This window comes from Odocoileus virginianus, chromosome 28, assembly GCF_023699985.2.
Source record: "Odocoileus virginianus isolate 20LAN1187 ecotype Illinois chromosome 28, Ovbor_1.2, whole genome shotgun sequence".
NCBI lineage: Eukaryota > Metazoa > Chordata > Mammalia > Artiodactyla > Cervidae > Odocoileus > Odocoileus virginianus.
The window spans coordinates 696,614-716,298 of NC_069701.1; positions in this window are offsets into that span (position 1 = coordinate 696,614).

The window sequence follows — 19,685 nt, forward strand, 5'->3', positions numbered from 1 at the left end:
TGGAAGGACTGATGTTGAAGCTGCAGCTCCAGTACTTTGGCCATCTGATGCGAAGAACTGACTCATTGGAAAAGACCCAGATACTGGGAAAGATTGAAGGCAAAAGAAGAGATCTACACAGGATGAGATGTTTGGATGGCATCACCAGCTCAATGGACGTGAATTTGAGCAAACTCCAGGAGATAGTGGAGGACAGGGAAGCCTGGCATGCTGCAGTCCGTGGGGCTGCAAAGAGTCAGACACAACTTAGTGACTGAACAATGACAAGACTTTTATACCTTATAAGTCATCAATACACATTTAATAGGAGATAGTTCAAGACTTCTTACATGTCCTGAAATTTTTGCCTACTAGTTTCAGCATCTGTTGATGAATCTTGCTGAGTCAATCATTCTTGTTATAATTACCAATTTGTTTAGTTCCATTAACCCTTTACATTTACTAGTTGTTATTCTATGATAAGATCAATCCTTCCTTTTTCCTTAATTTCTTTATTATTATGAGTGTGCATTCATGAATCCCTGTTTTATTCTGTGACTTATAACTCGTTACTATCCTTATTTATTTTGATGCTGAAATGTTGCAGGTTTGGTGAGGATGAGCCCTTTTAAGATGGTGCCCGTGTTCTTCTGACAGATACTCACCATTTTTGGACCAGTTTCTTACTTTATGGCACAAAATGTTGAAGGCATATCTTATACTTTCCCTGCATCAGCCCGGTAATTAGCCATTCTCTAAGGAGCTTTGGTTCCTTTGAAAGAATATCTGTATGTGCTCAGTCTGCTGGGGTGTCATTGTTCTTAGGCCCTCTCAGAGCTAAGAAACGTGTGTGCGTGTACACATGCACACATACACACATAGGCATCCTGGTGGACACGAAAATGTACAGCTCAGGTCCCCCTACAAGGAAGGACTTGTTGCAGAGACAGGCCTTGCCCAAATCACATCTTTTCAGCCAGCCCTCATCTAATGTCTGATTGAGGATAGGGGATAAAGATTAGTTATTTTGGTACAAAGAGAACAACTCTGACAGGCCATGGACGCTCCAGAGTCGAGCTGACCAAGACAGCCCTGGGCCAGCATCACAGTTCAATGCCCCCTTCTGCCCAATCCATCCCCTTCTACATACTTTGACCCCTAATAAATATCCTACACTCCAAACTTCACACACACACACACACACACACACACACACACACACTCTTATTTCTACATTTATAAAAATACAAGTTCATACAGGGCCTGGAGGGAGGTGGTTGATTCACGGTAATATTGGCTCCAGAGAGGCTGAGTGGCACGGGCTCTCAGAATCTCCTTAGCGATGGCTCACGTTGGTGAAGACTTGGGAGATTCTCACTGGCAGAAGCTGCAGGAGTCCACAGGAGCAGTGAGGCCTTCGCAGGGTCCTCAGTGGAGAAATCTGCTGGGTTCTCCTGCTCCCGCTTTCTTCCATGGAGTGAACTCAGGTCCAAGAGGAGTTCCTGAGCTGAAGGCTGCAGTGACACGTATTTTGCTGGATTGTTTTCACAAAAATCTGAACAGTCCACGCGTGGATCAGCAGCACATGAGCACCCTGTTTTCCTGATGAGAGCACCAACAAGATCAAGCCCTGAGCCCTTGGAGGGGAGCACTGCCTCCAAGGCCCTAGACTACCAGAGAACTCACCCTAGGGAGGATCAAATAGTGAGAACCCACACAAAGGAGACCACTGGAATACAAGACCCGGCATCACCCAACGACCAGTAGCACCCTGTGCAGGACGCCTCATCCAAGCAACAAACAAAACAAAAATGCAAACCCAGTCATCAGCAGACAGGAGGACCACCTCACTCAGCCTTGCCCAGCAGAGGGAAAACCAACCAACAAACAAAAAACTCAGCACAAATCTCACCCTAGCAAAGCTTACACAAACCACTGGACAAAACTTAGTGAAAGTGAAAGTCAAGTCGCTCAGTCGTGTCCGACTCTTTGCGACCCCAGGGACTGTAGCCTACCAGGCTCCTCCATGCACAGGATTCTCCAGGCAAGAATGAAGGAAGAAAGAATTCAATCCTGAAGCCTGGGAAAGGAGACTTCAAACACAATAAGTTAAAGAAAAATAATGAAAAGGCAGAGAAATACTACATAAATGAAGGAACAAACTAGAAAAATAGACGTCCAAATAAATGAAGAAGAAATAGGCAAACTACCTGAAAAAGAATTCAGAATGATGGTAGTAAAAATGATCAAAAACCTTGAAAACAAAATGGAGAAAATGCAAGAATCAATTAACAAAGACCTAGAAGAATTAAAGAATAAGCAGAGACAAACAACACAATTACTGAAATTAAAAATATTCTAGAAGGGATTAATTGCAAAATATCTGAAGCAGAAGAACAAATCAGTGAGCTGGAAGTTAAGTGGTAGAAATAACTTCTGAAGAGCAGGATAAAGTAAAAAGAATGAAAAGAACTGAGGATAGTCTCTGAGACCTCTGGGACAATAACAAACACACCAACATTTGAATTATAGGGGTCCCAGAAGAAGAAGAGAAAAAGAAAGGGTATGAGAAAATTTTTGAAGAGATTATGGTTGAAAATTTCCCCAACGTGGAAAAGAAAATAGTCAGTCAAGTCCAAGAGGTGCAAAGAGTCCCATACAGGACAAACCCAAGGAGAAACATGCCAAGACACATACTAATCAAACTAACAAAGACTAAGCACAAAGAAAGAATATTAAAAGCAGCAAGGGAGAAGCAACAAGTAACATACAAGGGAAACTCCACATGCTTAACAGCTGATCTTTCAGCAGAAACTCTGCAGGCCAGAAGGGAATGGCAGTATATGTTTAAAGTGATGAAAGGGGGAAATCTACAACCAAGATTACTGTACCCAGCAAGGATGTCATTCAAAATTGAGGGAGAAATAGAAAGCTTTTCAGACAAGCAAAAGTTATGAGAATTCAGTACCACCAAACCAGCTTTACAATAAATGTTAAGAGACTTATATAGTCAAGAAATACAAGAGAAGAAAAAAGATATACAAAATCAAAGCCAAACAATTAAGAAAATGGCAATAGGAAAAAAATATATATATATCAATAATTACTTTAAATGTAAATGGATTAAATGCTCCAACCAAAAGACATAGACTGCCTGAAGGGATACAAAAACAAGACCCATATATATGCTGTCTACAAGAAACCCACTTCAGACCTCAAGACACATATAGACTGAAAGTGAGAGGATGGAAAAATACATTCCATGCAAATGGGAAGCAAAAGAAAGCTGGAGTAGCACTCCTCATATCAGAAAAAATAGACCTTAAGATACAGAAGATTACAAGAGATAGGGAAGGACTCCACATAATGATCAAGGGATCAATCCAAGAGGAAGACATAACAATTGTAAATATCTATGCACCCAACAAAGGAACACCTCAATACATAAGACAAACACCAACAGACATAAAAGGAGAAACTGACAATAACAAAATAATAGTAGGAGATTTTAACATCCCACTCACACCAATGGACAGATCATCAAAACAGAAAATTAATAAGGAAACACAAGTCTTAAATGACACATTAGATGAGGTGGATCTCATTGATATCTTTAGGACATTCCAGCCAAATGCAGAAGAATACACCTTTTTCTCAAGTACACATGGGACATTCTTCAGGATAGACCATATCTTGGGTCACAAATCAAACTTCACTAAATTTAAGAAAAGTGAAGTCATATCAAATATCTTTTCTGACCACAACACTGTGAGACTAGATATCAACTACAAGAAAAAAAAACTGTAAGAAAGAAAAACACATGGAGATTAAACAACATGTTTCTAAATAACGAGCAGGTTACTGAAGAAATAAAAAGGAAAATCAAAAATTTCTATAAACAAATGAAAATGAAAACATGACAACTCAAAACCGATGGGATGCAGCAAAAGCAGTTCAAAGGGGGAAGTTTATAGCAATACAATCCTACCTCAAGAACAAGAAAAACATCAAATAGATAACCTAACTTTACACCTAAAACACTGGAAAAAGAAGAGCAAGACCCCCCAAAATTAGTAGAAGGAAAGAAATCATAAAGATCTGAGCAAAAATAAATGAAAAAGAAATGAAAGAAACTGTAGTAAAGGTTAATAAAACTAAAACATGGTTCTTTGAGATGACAAACAAAATCAACAAGTCTTTAGCCAGACTCATCAAGAGAAAAAGAGAGAAGAATCAAATCAACAAAATTAGAAATGAAAAGAGGTTACAACTGACAATGCAGAAACACACAGTTTATTACAAACAACTATATGGCAATAAAATGGATAACCTGGAAGAAATGGACAGATTCTTAAAAAGTTAAATCTTCTAAGACTGAACCAGGAAGAAATAGAAATTATGAACAACTCATTAAGCACTGAAATTGAAGCTATAATCAAAAATCTCCTAAAAAACAAAAGTTAAGGACCAGATGGAGTCACAAGAGATTTCCATCAAACATTTAGAGAAGAGCTAATGCTTATTCTTCTAAAACTCTTTCAAAAAATTGCAGAGGAAGGAACACCTCCAAACTCATTCTACGAAGCCACCATCACTCTGATGCCAAAACCAGATAAAGACAACACACAAAAAAGAAAACTATAGGCCAATATCACTGACGAATATAGATGCAAAAATTCTCAACAAAATTTTAGCAAACAAAATTCAGCAACACATCAAAAAGCTCATATACCATGATCAAGTTGGGTTTATTTCAGGGATGCAAGGATTCTTCAATATACACAAATCAATCAATGTGATACACCATACTAACAAATTGAAAGGTAAAAACCATATGATAATCTCTATAGATGTAGAAAAAGCCTTTGACAAAATTAAGCACCCATTTAAGATTAAAACTCTTCAAAAAATGGGTATAGAAGGAACCTACTTCGACATAATAAAGGCCATATGTGATAGGTGTACAGCAAGGATTATTCTCCATGGTGAAAAACTGAAATCTTTCCCCCTAAGATCAGGAACAAGACAAGGATGTCCACTTTCACCACTATTATTCAACATAGTTCTGGAAGTCCAAGATACAGCAATCAGAGAAGAAAAAGAAATAAAAGGAATGCAGATCATAAAAGAAGTAAAGCTCTCACTGTTGCAGATGACATGATACTGTCCATAGAAAACTCTATAGAGATAGTATCAGAAAATTACTAGAGATAATCAATGAATTTAGCAAAGTTGCAGTATACAAAATCAATACACAGAAATCACTTGCATTTCTATATACTAACAATGAAAAATTAGAAAGAGAAATTAAGGAATCAACCCCATTCACCATTGCAACAAAAAGAATTAAATATCTAGAAATAAACTAAGGAGACAAAAGAGCTATACATAGAAAATCATAAGACACTAATAAAAGAAATCAAAGATGACATAAACAGATGGAGAAATAATCCATGTTCCTGGGTAGGAAGACTCAATATTGTGAAAATGACTATACTGCCAAATGCAATCTACAGATTCAATGCACTCCCTATCAAATTACCAATGGCATTTTTCACAAAACTAGAACAAAAAATTTCACAATTCATATGGAAACACAAAAGGCCCTGAAGAGCCAAAGCAGTCTTGAGAAAGAAGAATGGAGCTGGAGAAATCAAACTTCCTGACTTCAGATTATTCTAAAAAGCTACAGTCATCAAGACAGTGTGGTACAGGCACAAAAACAGAATTATAGACCAATGAAACAAGATAGAAAGCCCAGAAACAAACCCATGTGCCTATGGGTACCTTATATTTGAGAAAGGAGGCAAGGATATACAATGGGGCAAAGACAGTCTCTTCAATAAATGGTGCTGGGAAAACTAGACAGCTACATGTAGAAGAATGAAATTAGAACACTTCCTAACACCATATACAAAGATAAACTCAAAATGGATTAAAGATCTAAATATAAGACCAGAAACTATAAAACTCTTAGAGGAAAACATAGGCAGAACACTCGATGACATAAATCAAAGCAAGACCCTCTATGTTCCACCTCCTAGAGGAATGGAAATAAAAACAAAATAAATAAGTGGGACCTGATTAAACTTAAACACTTTTGCACAGCAAAGGAAACCATAGGCAAGGTGAAAAGACAGCTTTCAGAATGGGAAAAAATAATAGCAAATGGAACAACTGACAAAGAATTAATTTCCAAAATACACAACCAGCCCCTTTGTATAATATACAAAACATACAACTCAATACCAGAGAAACAAACAACCCAATCAAAAAGTGGGAAAAAGACCTAAACAGACATTTCTCCAAAGATGGCTCACAAACACATGAAAAGATGCTCAACATCACTAATTATTAGAGAAATGCAAATCAAAACTACAATGAGATATCACCTCACACTGGTCAGAATGGCCATCATCAAAAAGTCTATAAGCATTAAATGCTGGAGAGGGTGTAGAGAAAAGGGATCACTCTTGCACTGTTGGTGGGGATTAAATCGATACAGCCACTGCGGAATATGGTATGGATATTCCTTTAAAAACTAGGTTAAAACTACCATATGACCCAGTAAATCCACATCTAGGCATATATCCTAAGGAAACCAAAATTGAAAAAGGCACACGTATCCCACCGTTCATTGCAGCACTATTGACAATAGCTAGAACATGGAAGCAACCTAGATGTCCATCGACAGTTCAGTTCAGTTCAGTTCAGTCACTCAGTTGTGTCTGACTCTTTGCGACCCCATGAATCGCAGTGCGCCAGGCCTCCCCGTCCATCACAAAATCCCAGAGGTTACTCAGACACATGTCCATCAAGTCGGTGATGCCATCCAGCCATCTCATCCTCTGTCGTCTCCTTCTCCTCCTGCCCCCAATCCCTCCAGCATCAGGGTCTTTTCCAATGAGTCAACTCTTCGCATGAGGTGGCCAAAGTATTGGAGTTGCAGCTTCAGCATCAGTCCTTCCAATGAACACCCAGGGCTGATCTGCTTTAGGATGGACTGGTTGGATCTCCGTGCAGTCCAAGGGACTCTCAAAAGTCTTCTCCAACACCACAGTTCAAAAGCATCAATTCCTGGGCGCTCAGCTTTCTTCACAGTCCAACTCTCACATCCATACATGACCACTGGAAAAACCATAGCCTCGACTAGACGGACTTTTGTTGGCAAAGTAATGTCCATCGACAGACGAATGGATAATGAAGTTGTGGTACATATACACAATGAAATATTACTTAGCCATAAAAAGGAACACATTTGAGTCAGTTCTAATGAGGTGGGTGAACCTAGAACCTATTATACAGAGTGAAGTGAGTCAGAAAGAGAAAGACAAATATTGTATTCTAATGCATATATACGGAATCTAGAAAAATGGTACTGAAGAATTTATTTACAGGGCAGCAAAGGAGAAACATGAAGAACAGACTTATGGACATGGGGAGAGGGGAGGAGAAGGTGAGATATATGTAAAGTAACATGGAAATTTACATTACCATATGTAAAATAGATGGCCAACAGGAATTTGCTGTATGGCTCAGGAAACTGAAACAGGGCTCTGTATCAACCTAGAGGGGTGAGATGAGGCAGGAGAGGGGAGGGAGGGTCAAAAGAGAGAGGATATATGTATACCTATGGCAAAGAAAGGCAATCCCAAAGAATGTTCAAACTACCGCACAATTGCACTCATCTCAAATGCTAGTAAAGTAATGCTCAAAATTCTCCAAGCCAGACTTCAGCAATATGTGAACCGTGAACTCACAAATGTTCAAGTTGGTTTTAGAAAAGGCAGAGGAACCAGAGATCAAATTGCCAATATCCGATGGATCATCAAAAAAGCAAGAGAGTTCCAGAAAAACATCTATTTCTGCTTTATTGACTATGCCAAAGCCTTTGACTGTGTGGATCACAATAAACTATGGAAAATTCTGAAAGATATGGGAATACCAGACCACCCGACCCACCTCTTGAGAAACCTGTATGAAGGTCAGGAAGCAACAGTTAGAACTGGACATGGACCAACAGACTGGTTCCAAATAGAAAAGGAGTACGTCAAGGCTGTATATTGTCACCCTGCTTATTTAACTTATATGCAGAGCACATCATGAGAAACACTGGGCTGGAAGAAGTACAAGCTGGAGTCAAGATTGCTGGGAGAAATATCAATAACCTCAGATATGCAGATGACACCACCCTTATGGCAGAAAGTGAAGATGAACTAAAGAGCCTCTTGATGAAAGTGAAAGAGGAGAGTGAAAATATTGGCTTAAAGCTCAACATTCAGAAAACTAAGATCATGGCATCTGGTCCCATCACTTCATGGCAAATAGATGGGGAAACAGTGGAAGTAGTGTCAGACTTTGCTCTTTTGGGCTCCAAAATCACTGCAGATGGTGACTACAGCCATGAAATTAAAAGATGCTTACTCCTTGGAAGGAAAGTTATGACCAACCTAGATAGTATATTAAAAAGCAGAGACATTACTTTGCCAACAAAGGTTCATCTAGTCAAGGCTATGGTTTTTCCAGTGGTCATGTATGGATGTGAGAGTTGGACTGTGAAGAAAGCTGAGCACCGAAAAATTGATGCTTTTGAACTGTGGTGTTGGGGAAGACTTTTGAGAGTCCCTTGGACTGCAAGGAGATCCAACCAGTCCATCCTAAAGCAGATCAGCCCTGGGTGTTCATTGGAAGGACTGATGCTGAAGCTGCAACTCCAATACTTTGGCCACCTCATGCGAAGAGTTGACTCATTGGAAAAGACCCTGATGCTGGGAGGGATTGGGAGCAGGAAGAGAAGGGGATGACAGAGGATGAGATGGCTGGATGGCATCACCGACTCAATGGACATGAGACTGAGTAATCTCTGGGGGTTTGTGATGGACAGGGCAGCCTGGCATGCTGCGATTCATGGGGTTGCAAAGAGTCGGACATGACTGAGTGACTGAACCGAACTCAGCTGAACTGATGGCTGATTCAAGTTGAGGTTTGACAGAAGACAAAGAAAAAAAATACAAGTTCAGACCAATACTTCCAATTCCAACCAATCACCATGGGTTTATCCCAGTATCCCCTCCCCTATCATCATCATCAATATATTCATTTATTTTCTGTATCCCTCTCTATGTAGGCAATCCCCTAACTGGGCAGGATGTCTCTTCATCTCCAGTCCCACAAGCCTGACCACACTGGTCCTGATGACCTATGTGGCTGTAGTTAGCTGAGTCTGCAGCATTGAATAAGGATGCAATTCATTGTATAAAATAGGGGATTATAAAACTTTATATAAAAACATATTTTATTTGATTTAAAAGTGTATTTCAACAGTATATGATACTTGTTTCCTTTTTAGTGGTGACTATGGTCTATTAAAAATGAAATTCCTTATTAGAATTTCTGGCACATATGATAGGAGAGAAATGTCAAGAGAAGGCCCTAATTTTAGGAAGTTGCTCAGTAAAAACAGCAATCATATCCTACTTAGTATTTGCAGAGGCAGTTTGGTTTGAAATGGCTTCTCTAGGATGTATTGGATTTCAATAAATGGATCAGAAATGGATCATAGAAACAGAAGATAGTTCATATTGCCAAAGAAGCAGCAGAATGAGTAAAATCAAGAAGTATCTGGGGGAAGTGAGTAGGTCAATTTGGAAGAAGAAAAACATTTATGAAGAGAGAATGAGGAACATAAACATGGAAAGTTAGCCTGTAGAGAGGATCCTGGTGGTGGTTCAGATTTATTTTGTAGGAAACAGAGAGCAACCATTCACCCTTTGAGTGTCATGATAAAGATGAGTCTAGCAGCAATGGTCAAGATGTATTGATGGGGAGAGAGAGAGTTAGGCCACTTGCAGTGGTTTTAGTCTTGACAATAAAGGCACTGGTGGGCTGGTGGATCAGTCAAGGTTTAATCTGGAATGCAGAGCTACTCTGAGTGTATGGAATAAGGATTTGTTGTAGATAAAGACCTTAACCATCATGAGAGAAGCCATGGAAGCAACGGTCCAACAGGGGGAGTTGGAACATTCAGGATAAGTCACTAACTAGTCCACCTGAAGCACTGGCATGGGTGGAAAGTTAGAGCTTCAGTTTGAAGGATAGGTATGTATAGCCTCCAGGGTGGGACCTCAAAGGAGAGTTGGCAGACAACTCTGCGGGAAGTTGTCACTTCTGTGTAGCTACTCTTTCTCTGGTCTGCAGCCACGTATTTGGTAGTGAACCTGGGCTACTGTTAGTCATCAGAGCCAACAATTGGGAATGAAAGCTAATCATCTAGTAGGTAAGAGCAAGACAGTCCAGATAAGAAAGAACACCCCTCTTCCTCTGCATCTATCTGTCTCCACTTCCCATCATGATGACCTTCAGAGAGCAATGGAGGCAAATTCACTCCACCTTCCAAGGCTTGCACAGATTCTTTGAATTACTCTAGGTCCCCTGGGAAGTAGAAGCCAAAATGGGGTTAATGATGCAAGAGACTTTTAAGGGAACCATCTCTGCAGGAAAATGGAGAGTCAGGGTAGGAGGGGGGCAAAAGAGCCACCAGACCATGAAACATATCTGGTCCTGGGTGAAAGAGAGAAGGGAGAAATGATGGTTGGGTGGATCAGCGTAGTTCTAAGAGAGTTTGGCAAAACCACAGGGAATCCTTAAGCAAAATCAGACGCATGTCCATCAGAGGAACCTTCCATCTCATAGATGTGAGCTGCCTTAGTATCCCTGCCACACTCAGTCACTGATTGAGGGTGGCCCATGGGAAGTGAAGCCTGGGTACTTATGTGGTGATGGATTTCAGAATCCAGCATCTGGGGCCAGTCAGTTACACTCCCTGTAGCTGGAAATCCAAGAATCTTCTCATAGCCACCACATTCTTCTCTTGATCAAGTCTTACCTGGAACCATATAGGGAAAATAATAAGTTCTAGCCTAACTAAATTAGCCACAGTTGGTAACAGTAGGGATAAGCATAGGACTTGGGAAATGCCTCAAGAAGGCAGACAATGACAGGGGTTGGTTACTGGCAGGATGAAGGGGCCAAACAGAAGAGGATCAAAATGTGTCTTGTCTAGGCTGCTGGGTATCTTTAAGAGAAAGAGAAAAGAAAGTTAGAAGAAAGAGCTGGTCTGAAGGAAAGCTGACAAAACTAGTTTTAGATGAGTGAGAGATCGTGGAAGGACATGCAGGGAGAAATCTCTAACAAGCAGCTGGAAACACTTCACTAGTTCTTGGGCAGAAGCACAGAGAGAAATATTTGATGGTTATGCACCAAGGAGATCAAACCAGTCAATCCTAAAGGAAATTAACCCTGAATATTCATTGGAAGGACTGATGCTGAAGATGAAACTCCAATATTTTGGCCACCTGATGCAAAGAGTTGACTCACTGGAAAAGACTCTGATGCTGGGAAAGATTGAGGGCAGGAGGAGAAGGGGACGACAGAGGATGAGATGGTTGATGGCATCACTGACTCAATGTACATGAGTTTGAGCAAACTCTGGGAGATAGTGAAGGACGAGGAAGCCTGGAATGCTGCAGTCCATGGGGCCACAAAGAATCAGACATGACTGAGTGACTGAACAAAAACAGCAACAAGGATTTGTGGAAGGCATGAGAATAGGTGGATTCTAGAGAGTGGAGAAAGAAGAGAGGACTGAATCCACGCTTTTGCCCACATCTAGGGAGACTCTGAGAGCAAAGGGACATAAAGATCATTCTGAGATAGAAAGAAACTGGGAACCAAGATCACAGATGGCAATAAGGGCCAGATGAAGTAGAGTCTCAAGGAGGAAATGATCTTGGGTGGCCTTGGTTGAAGTGGCTTGAAGCAGGGCTTTGGTTCCTGGAAGAGGTTGAGGATGGGTTGCAGTGGTGAGAGCACCAAATTCTAGCTCCAGACCAGTGGTTGTAATCTTTGCAGTCTCACCCATGGAGTGGAGGTCCTGCCTGGGGTCTTTTCCCGACTGGGACTCCAGATGTGCTATGATATGGGACTTCCGAGGGCTGATTAAGTCTGGATATTGATCAGAACCTAATTTGCCTTGCCTTGGACACTGAAAAAAAAGATCTTAATGACCCAGATAACCATGATGGTGTGATCACTCAGAGCCAGACATCCTGGAGTGCAAAGTCAAGTGGGCCTTAGGAAGCATCACTATGAACAAAGCTAGTGGAGGTGATGGAATTCTAGTTGAGCTATTTCAAATCCTAAAAGATGATGCTATCAAAGTGCTGCACTCAATATGCCAGCAAATTTGGAAAACTCAGCAGTGGCCACAAGACTGGAAAAGGTCAGTTTTCATTCCAATCCCAAAGAAAAGCATTGCCAAAAAATGTTCAAACTACTGCACAATTGCACTCATCTCACACACTAGCAAAGTAATACACAAAATACTCCAAGCCAGACTTCAACAGTACATGAACTATGAACTTCCAGATGTTCAAACTGGATTTCAAAAAGGCAGAGGAACCAGAGATCAAATTGTAAACATCTATTGGATTATCAAAAAAGCAAGAGAGTTCCAGAAATACATCTACTTCTGATTTATTGACTACGCCAAAGACTTTGTGTGGATTGCAACAAACTTTGGAAGATTCTCAAAGAGATGGGAATACAAAACCACCTGACCCGCCTCCTGAGAAATCTGTATGCAGGTCAAGAGGCAACAGTTAGAACAGAACATGGAAGAGTGGACTGGTTCCAAATTGGGAATGGAGTATGTCAAGGCTGTATATTGTCACCCTGCTTGTTTACCTTATATGCAGAGTATATCATGCAAAATGCTGGGCTGGAAGAAGCACAAGCTGGAATCAAGATTTTGAAGAGAAACATCAATAACCTCAGATACGCAGGTGACACTACCCTTATGGCAGAAAGTGAAGAGAAACTAAAGAGCCTGTTGATGAAAGAGGAAAGTGAAAAACTTTGCTTAAAACTCAACATTCAAAAAACTAAGATCATGGCATGTGGTCCCATCACTTCATGGCAAGTAGATGGGGAAACATGGAAGCAATGACAGATTTTATTTTTCTGGGCTCCAAAATCACTGCAGATGATGACTGCAGCCACGAAATTAAAAGACACTTGCTCCTTGAAAGAGAAGCTATGACCAAGCTAGACAGAATATTAAAAAGCAGAGACTTTACTTTGCCAACAAAGATCCATCTAGTCAAAGCTAGTTTTTCCAGTAGTCATGTATGGGTGTGAGAGTTGGACCATAAAGAAAGCTGAGCACCGAAGAATTGATCCTTTTGAACTGTGGTGTTGGAGAAGGCTCTTGAGAGTTCCTTGGCCTGCAAGGAGCTCCAACCAGTCCATCCTAAACGAAATCAGTCCTGAGTATTCATTGGAAGGACTGATGCTGAAGCTGAAGCTCCAATATTTTGGCCAACTGATTCGAAGAACTGATTCATTGGAAAAGCCCCTGATGCTGGGAAAGACTGAAGGCAGGAGGAGAATGGGATGACAGAGGATGAAATAGTTGGACTTGATGGACATGAGTTTGAGTAAGCTACGGGAGTTGGTGATGGACAGGGAAGCCTGATGTGCTGAAGTCCATGGAGTTGCAAAGAGTCAGACACGACTGAGTGAGGAAACTGAACTGAGACCAGTGGTCAGTGACAAGGCCCTGCTGTTCAGCTTTGCAGACAAAGAATTCCCATGAAAAGGGAAAGTAGAGAAACAAGTAAAGTGTCTTACTAGGAGGAAAAAAAAAGAGTACAGTACATGTTGATAGACACACAGGTGGACTCAGAGAGAGAGGGGGGTGGGGGGAGAGAGTTGTGCCCTCATGTTAATTGAATCACTTTTATGGAGCCTTTCTTCTGGGTTTCCTTTGGCCAGTCATTTTGATTTGCCTGGTTCTGAGTCCATATTTGCGATGTCTCAGGATCCTCCCGTGTGTGCACATGCGTCTCTTAGCCAAAATAGATTCTACTGAAAAGGCCTGTGAGTAGTTAGCATCACTTACTATGGGATGGTGCCCCCCTTCCCATTTTGACCTTGAAGGAGGTCTTCTGCACATGCTTAGTCCGAGAGGTCCTCCCTCCTCAGAAACCAGCCATACGGTAGACCCAGAGAGACCAGGAGATTGAGAACACAGCACACCTGCTGTTAAACTTGGGATTAAAAGCCCATTTGTGTTTTTGCCCAGTGTGATTTCCAAGGAGAGGTAGAGGTGAACACAGTTCTTTGGACATGAAGAAATGAAGTGTTAGTCTCTTGGTTGTGTCTGACTCTTTGTGACCCAATGGACTGTGTAGCGTGCCAGGCTCCTCTGTCCAGGGGGTTTCCCAGGCAAGGATACTGGAGTAGGTAGCCACTCCCTTCTCCAGGGGATCTTCCCAACCCAGGGATCAGACCCAGATGTCCTGCACTGCAGGTAGGTTCTTTACGCCTGAGCCACCAGGGAAGCCCTGAAGAAATGAGCAGCAGGTTAAAAAAAGTGATGGCTGCAGGAGTAGGCTAGTGGAGCCGTCTGTCCACATGGAGAAGCAATGTTCTCAGGTGAAGGCAGATTTGAGCAGGACTGTGTGCAGAGATGGAGGATCTGATAGAAAAAAGAGAGACTGGCAGTGTTACAAAGGACAACACCCCGAAAGAGTGTGGAAAGGTGGAAACAAGAGCTCAGCAGAAGGAGGGGTTACTGTCAGAAGGAGAACACATGTACTTCTTTCACAGATACACCCCCTCCCCTGCCCCCAGCAGAGCCAATCCCGACCTCTTAGATGTCCTCCCTATTATCCTCAGAGTAATTAGCTCCATGCATTTTATTACAAACGGCACCTCATAAGCCAATCATACTTCCACAAATTAAAAATATAAGTCTCTTGGTTTTTTACACAGCTTCTGCTTATTAAAACTAACTTCATGGAGCAATTAACAAAGAGAAATATCTTGCAACTCACTAGAGAAGAATCATCCATAGATGTCAGGATTCTGGTATTTTATTCCTACATTAAATCTAAGGACATGGGGGCTTGTTAAACTGCCTTTTTATTCAGAGATTTGTGGAGTTAGCATCTTCTGGCTGTCTTCGGCAAGATAATTTAGGTAAGAAAGTTTGTGCATATCTTTTAGCGCAGGTGACAACTTCCAATGAAGGATTTTACAGAGAGCAGAACACGGTCATTAATAACACAACATCCTCACCAGTCATGCATATTTCTTTTTTATAACAAGCATCTTGTTTGGTAATGGCAGGACAGCAGAGTGAAGATCCTGCCACATTGAAATTCATGAAGTCCAATCCACTTTATGAAATGCACATATAAAGACTTTCTGCTCAACTCTTTCTAAATTGCTGTATCTATCCTTATGACTTAAGGATTTGTGAAATACTCTCCTGCTAATAATACTTTAAAATGCATCTCCCCTGCAGTATACCCATTACGTCGATTGAACTACATAAGAGATTCTTAAAATACAGACTGTCTTATTTACATAAGGATCATTATCTGGGGAGGATGCCATGCTTGGGAGTAGGGGGAAGAACTAATGGCTGTATTAGAGGTCTGTCTGGGACTCAGCATCTTTGGAAGAGTGGTTGGACGCCCATGCTGTCAAAGTACATCAGGCAAATCAAAAGACTAGAATTCATCTCCTGTTGTAAGATGAAAGGGAACAATGAAGAAAGTGTGTACTCTGCATTGCTCTGGTTCAATCCCTTTCTGTAGGCTGCTCTGCCAAGCCTGGCTTATTGAGACTAGCTAGGGAGAAGAATTGTCTGATTTATGGAATGTTTTCAAAGAAATTCACTTTTTATACTCCTAAACGCAAATAATAACTCAATAACAGCTCAAACCCGGTGCACATTTTCCCAGGTGGGGGTCCTGACTGGCTGACAGTGATTCGTAGTTAGTGTAGTGACTGTGTGTGCAGTATGTTGATGCTTTTCAAGGGCTGTCTTTAAGCTCACTTTTTACTCTCAGTATTCTTCCTGCGACTTTGTTTATTCTAATAAGTAAACTTTTAGGAATAAGCTTTAGTCATGTCTCTGTTCCATGAATTAAAATTTAGTGGGACCTCAAGGAGGATTTATTTGTGTGTGTGTGCGTGTGTGTGTGTGTGTGTGTGTGTGTGCACATTTGTATGTATGTTTTTAGCCATTTTATTTTTAACCCAAGAAAGAGAAAAAGAAAACAAGTTATCACCAAGTTATAAGCCACAATGTCATGTAAGCTCTGAGCATAGTGATAAGAACATGATCTCAAGGGAGGTGAATTGATTTTTTTTTGAACGTATGCTGTGCTCCAGACCATGAATTAGGTGATTTTGTATTAGAATCCAGGATTTATAAATCTCAACATACTGCACACACAGTCACTATGCTAATTACAAATCACTATCGGCTCAGTCAGGGCTCTGGCCCTTCCAGAACAGCCACCTGGGAAAGGAGATTCTTGTAATCTAATATTCTAACCATTTAACATCAAAATATGCTCCCTGCAAAGACACAGAGAAGCTTGGGATTAGGCCCTGGGACAGAGAGTAATCAGGAGTCAGTTAAGTGGCAGCCTTGACTCACTGAAAAAAGCAGATGACCTAGAATAAAGACAAAGAAGAAAAAAAAAAAACCCATAACCAGTATCCCTCAAGACAAAAACAGTAACAAAAAACCCTGAAGCAAAATCAAATACAGAGTGAGTAAAACAGATAGACTCAAATCAGCAAACTTAAGCTCATGCGCTTTTCTTAGAGTCAAGCTTCGTGATTCTTCACTCAGAATCGATATATTCTTTCCCTAAGTTTTTTATTGTGGTAAAATTTACAAAATATGAAACATACTATTTTAGCCATATTTAACTGTATGGTTCCATGGCACTAAGTACATTGACATTGTTGTACAATTTTTATCATCATCCATCTCCCAAATTTTCATCACCTTCCTAAACTGAAACTCTGTCCCCCTTAAACATTAACTCCCTATTTCCCCCCCCACCCCCTCCCCCCAACCAAGCCCCGGGCCTCTACTGATGTACTTTCTGATCCTCAGTTTGACTCTTTAGGTACCTCATGTAAGTGGAATCAAACAGTATTTGTCTGCATATTGTGCTGCCCTGATGGCTCAGGGGTGAAGAATTTGCCCTCTATGCAGGAGCCGCAGGAGCCACAGGTTCAATCCCTGTGTTGGGAAGATCCCCTGGAGGAGGGCATGGCAACCACTCCAATATTCTTGCTTGGAGAATCCCATGGTCAGAGGAGCCTGGTGGGCTACAGTTCATGGGTCGCAAAGAGTTGGACGTGACTGAAGCGACTGAGCAACGTATATTGGAATGCATTTTTAGGGTTAACTTAATGCATGTCCTACAGTTTTATGCCTTCCTTTTCTCTCCCCTGCGCTATATAGGTTCTCACTCACTACATTATACATGGCGGTGTATATACGTCAATCCCAATCTCCCAATTTATCCCCCCTTCTCTTCTTGGTGTCCATACATTTGTTGTATACATCTGTGTCTCTATTTCTGCTTATTTTTATCTGTTTTTATATTGGACAGAATTCTAACTCACTTCAATGAGTGGTTTCTGGTTTCTTAGCCAACTAGAGATTAGCAGCAACCTGTTCCATTAAGGTGCTGGTAGTATCATCTGTAATTCTAATAGAAGGAACAGCTATAGTCCACTATGTCTAGCAGACGTCCAAACTCAACACCTGCCACTCCAGAGTCTCTGACGGAGAGAGTGAAGAGCTTCAGTAGTCCCTACATATATTTCTATATTATAGCACAGAGAAATACGACTCCGAGTCATCAAGCAAAGAAGGGTTTATGTCCACTGAACTCAAGTTAAGGTGGGAAAGATATCCAAAATATCAAAATATTTTGGAGTATAGTTTCTAATGCATTTAAATTTTATTTTAAAAAATTTATTGAAATATAGTTGATTTACAATGTTGTGTTAGTTTTGAGTGTACAGCAAAGTGACTCAGTTCCACATTTATATATTCTACTTTATGTCCATTTCCATTATAGGCTATCATAATATATTGAGGATAGTTCTCAGTGCTATACAGTAGGTCCTCATTGTTTATTTTATATATAGTAATGTGTATATGTTAATCCTAAACACCCAATTTTTCCCTCCTCCACTGTAAACTTCATTGATAAGGGATATTTAATGTATGACAGAGATAGAAAAACACTAGTTTTTCTTTTATTTCATTCTTTTCCTCAGTCATTTACTTGCTCATAATTTTTATCCATTCAACAAAACTTGATGTGGCTGAGATATGTCTTAAGACATTAAGGAAATACTGTATTTTCAGGTGGTCTGATTTCCAGTTTATTTTTTCTTTATGGCCACATATAGCTGGGTGATGAGTTGTTTAACGGATTCCCTGTTGGACATGTAGATTACTCATAGTATCTTCTGTTACAACAGAACCGCCTCATTTCTCCAGCCTGTTCCCTGAGAGGGGCTGACCTGTGCCTGGTGGCTGAGCCGTGCCCTGCCCGCTGCCCTCCCGTCTCCCCTGCTCTCCGGGCCGCCGCTCTCACCCACGCGCTCAGACACTCCCCCACCCCTCCAGGGCCTTGGCCTGACCATCCCATCTCAAGCGTGCCCCTGCACCTTCCTCCCGTTTAGACATTTCTCCTCTTGGGTTGGGACACGCTTCTGGTGCAAATTCCCATCTCCTCTTGAGGACTCCCCTGAGTCCCCAGGTAGGGGGTGGGGGGCTCTCTGCGTCTCCTATGTCCCTTGGCCAAACAAGAACCTCTTTTGTTGGGTTCCCCCTGGCCTCCCGCTGGGGTGAGAGTCTCCTCCCCAGCACAGGGCCTCGATCTTGCTGCTTTCTCAGGAAACACCAGGGGAATGAGCCCCTTGGGGTGGCATCAGGGGGCCCCATCCTCATGGAGGGGTAAAGTGTACCAGATCGCCCAGAAGGTCCCAGGCAGGGTGGGAGAGCTGGAGTGGGGTTCAGAAACCAGGGGGAGACAGAATCATAGCTGACCAATAGGAAAGAGGGGGCAGTGATCACTGGTGGGAACTTGAGAGGATTCCTGGGGAGACAGAGAGGATGGGGAGGGCATGGCAGGCAGCTGAGGAGTTTAAAGGCAGGGAAACGGAGGCTGGGGCGGGGCCTGGCCCTGAGGGGCGGAGCCCACTCACTGGATGCAGGCAGGGCTTCAGGACCAGGGGTCGGAGGGCGTGGGATTTGTGACTCAAGGGCCTGAGACCCCTGTGTGAAAGAGGGCAGGTGGCAGCTTACTCTAAGTGCCTCAGTCTGCCTGTTTGTGGGGTCGGAGATCCCTCCCTGATTTGGAGGTGACCCAAGCCTGCTTGAAGCTGGCACCACTTGTTTGGCTCTGCCTGGTCAGGGTTCTCGGTGGGCTGGCTCTCCCGCTCCCCCTCAGGTCTGGGGATAGAGACCGACACGCAGGATCTAGGAAGGCTCTGATGGGGGGCTTCCCAAGTTGTCCTACTCGAGAGCCGTCTGGGAACTCAGAAAAAATTTCTGGTGCCAGAGGCCCCCCCAGCCTTGGTGAGGGGGAGTCCCTGGGGCTGGGGCTGGGTGTGGGGTCTTTGAGGCTCCCCAGCAATTGCACTGTGAGGCTGAGTTGAGACCCCCCACCCCCCACCCCCAAGCTGCACTGGGCAACGCTGACCACACAGCGGAGGAACCAGGCCTTTCCTCTCCTGCAGGGCTGGTCACCGGCCAGCCTGACACTGCATGTGACTGCCGCCTGCCGTGGCCTGGGCGCCAAGAATGGGCA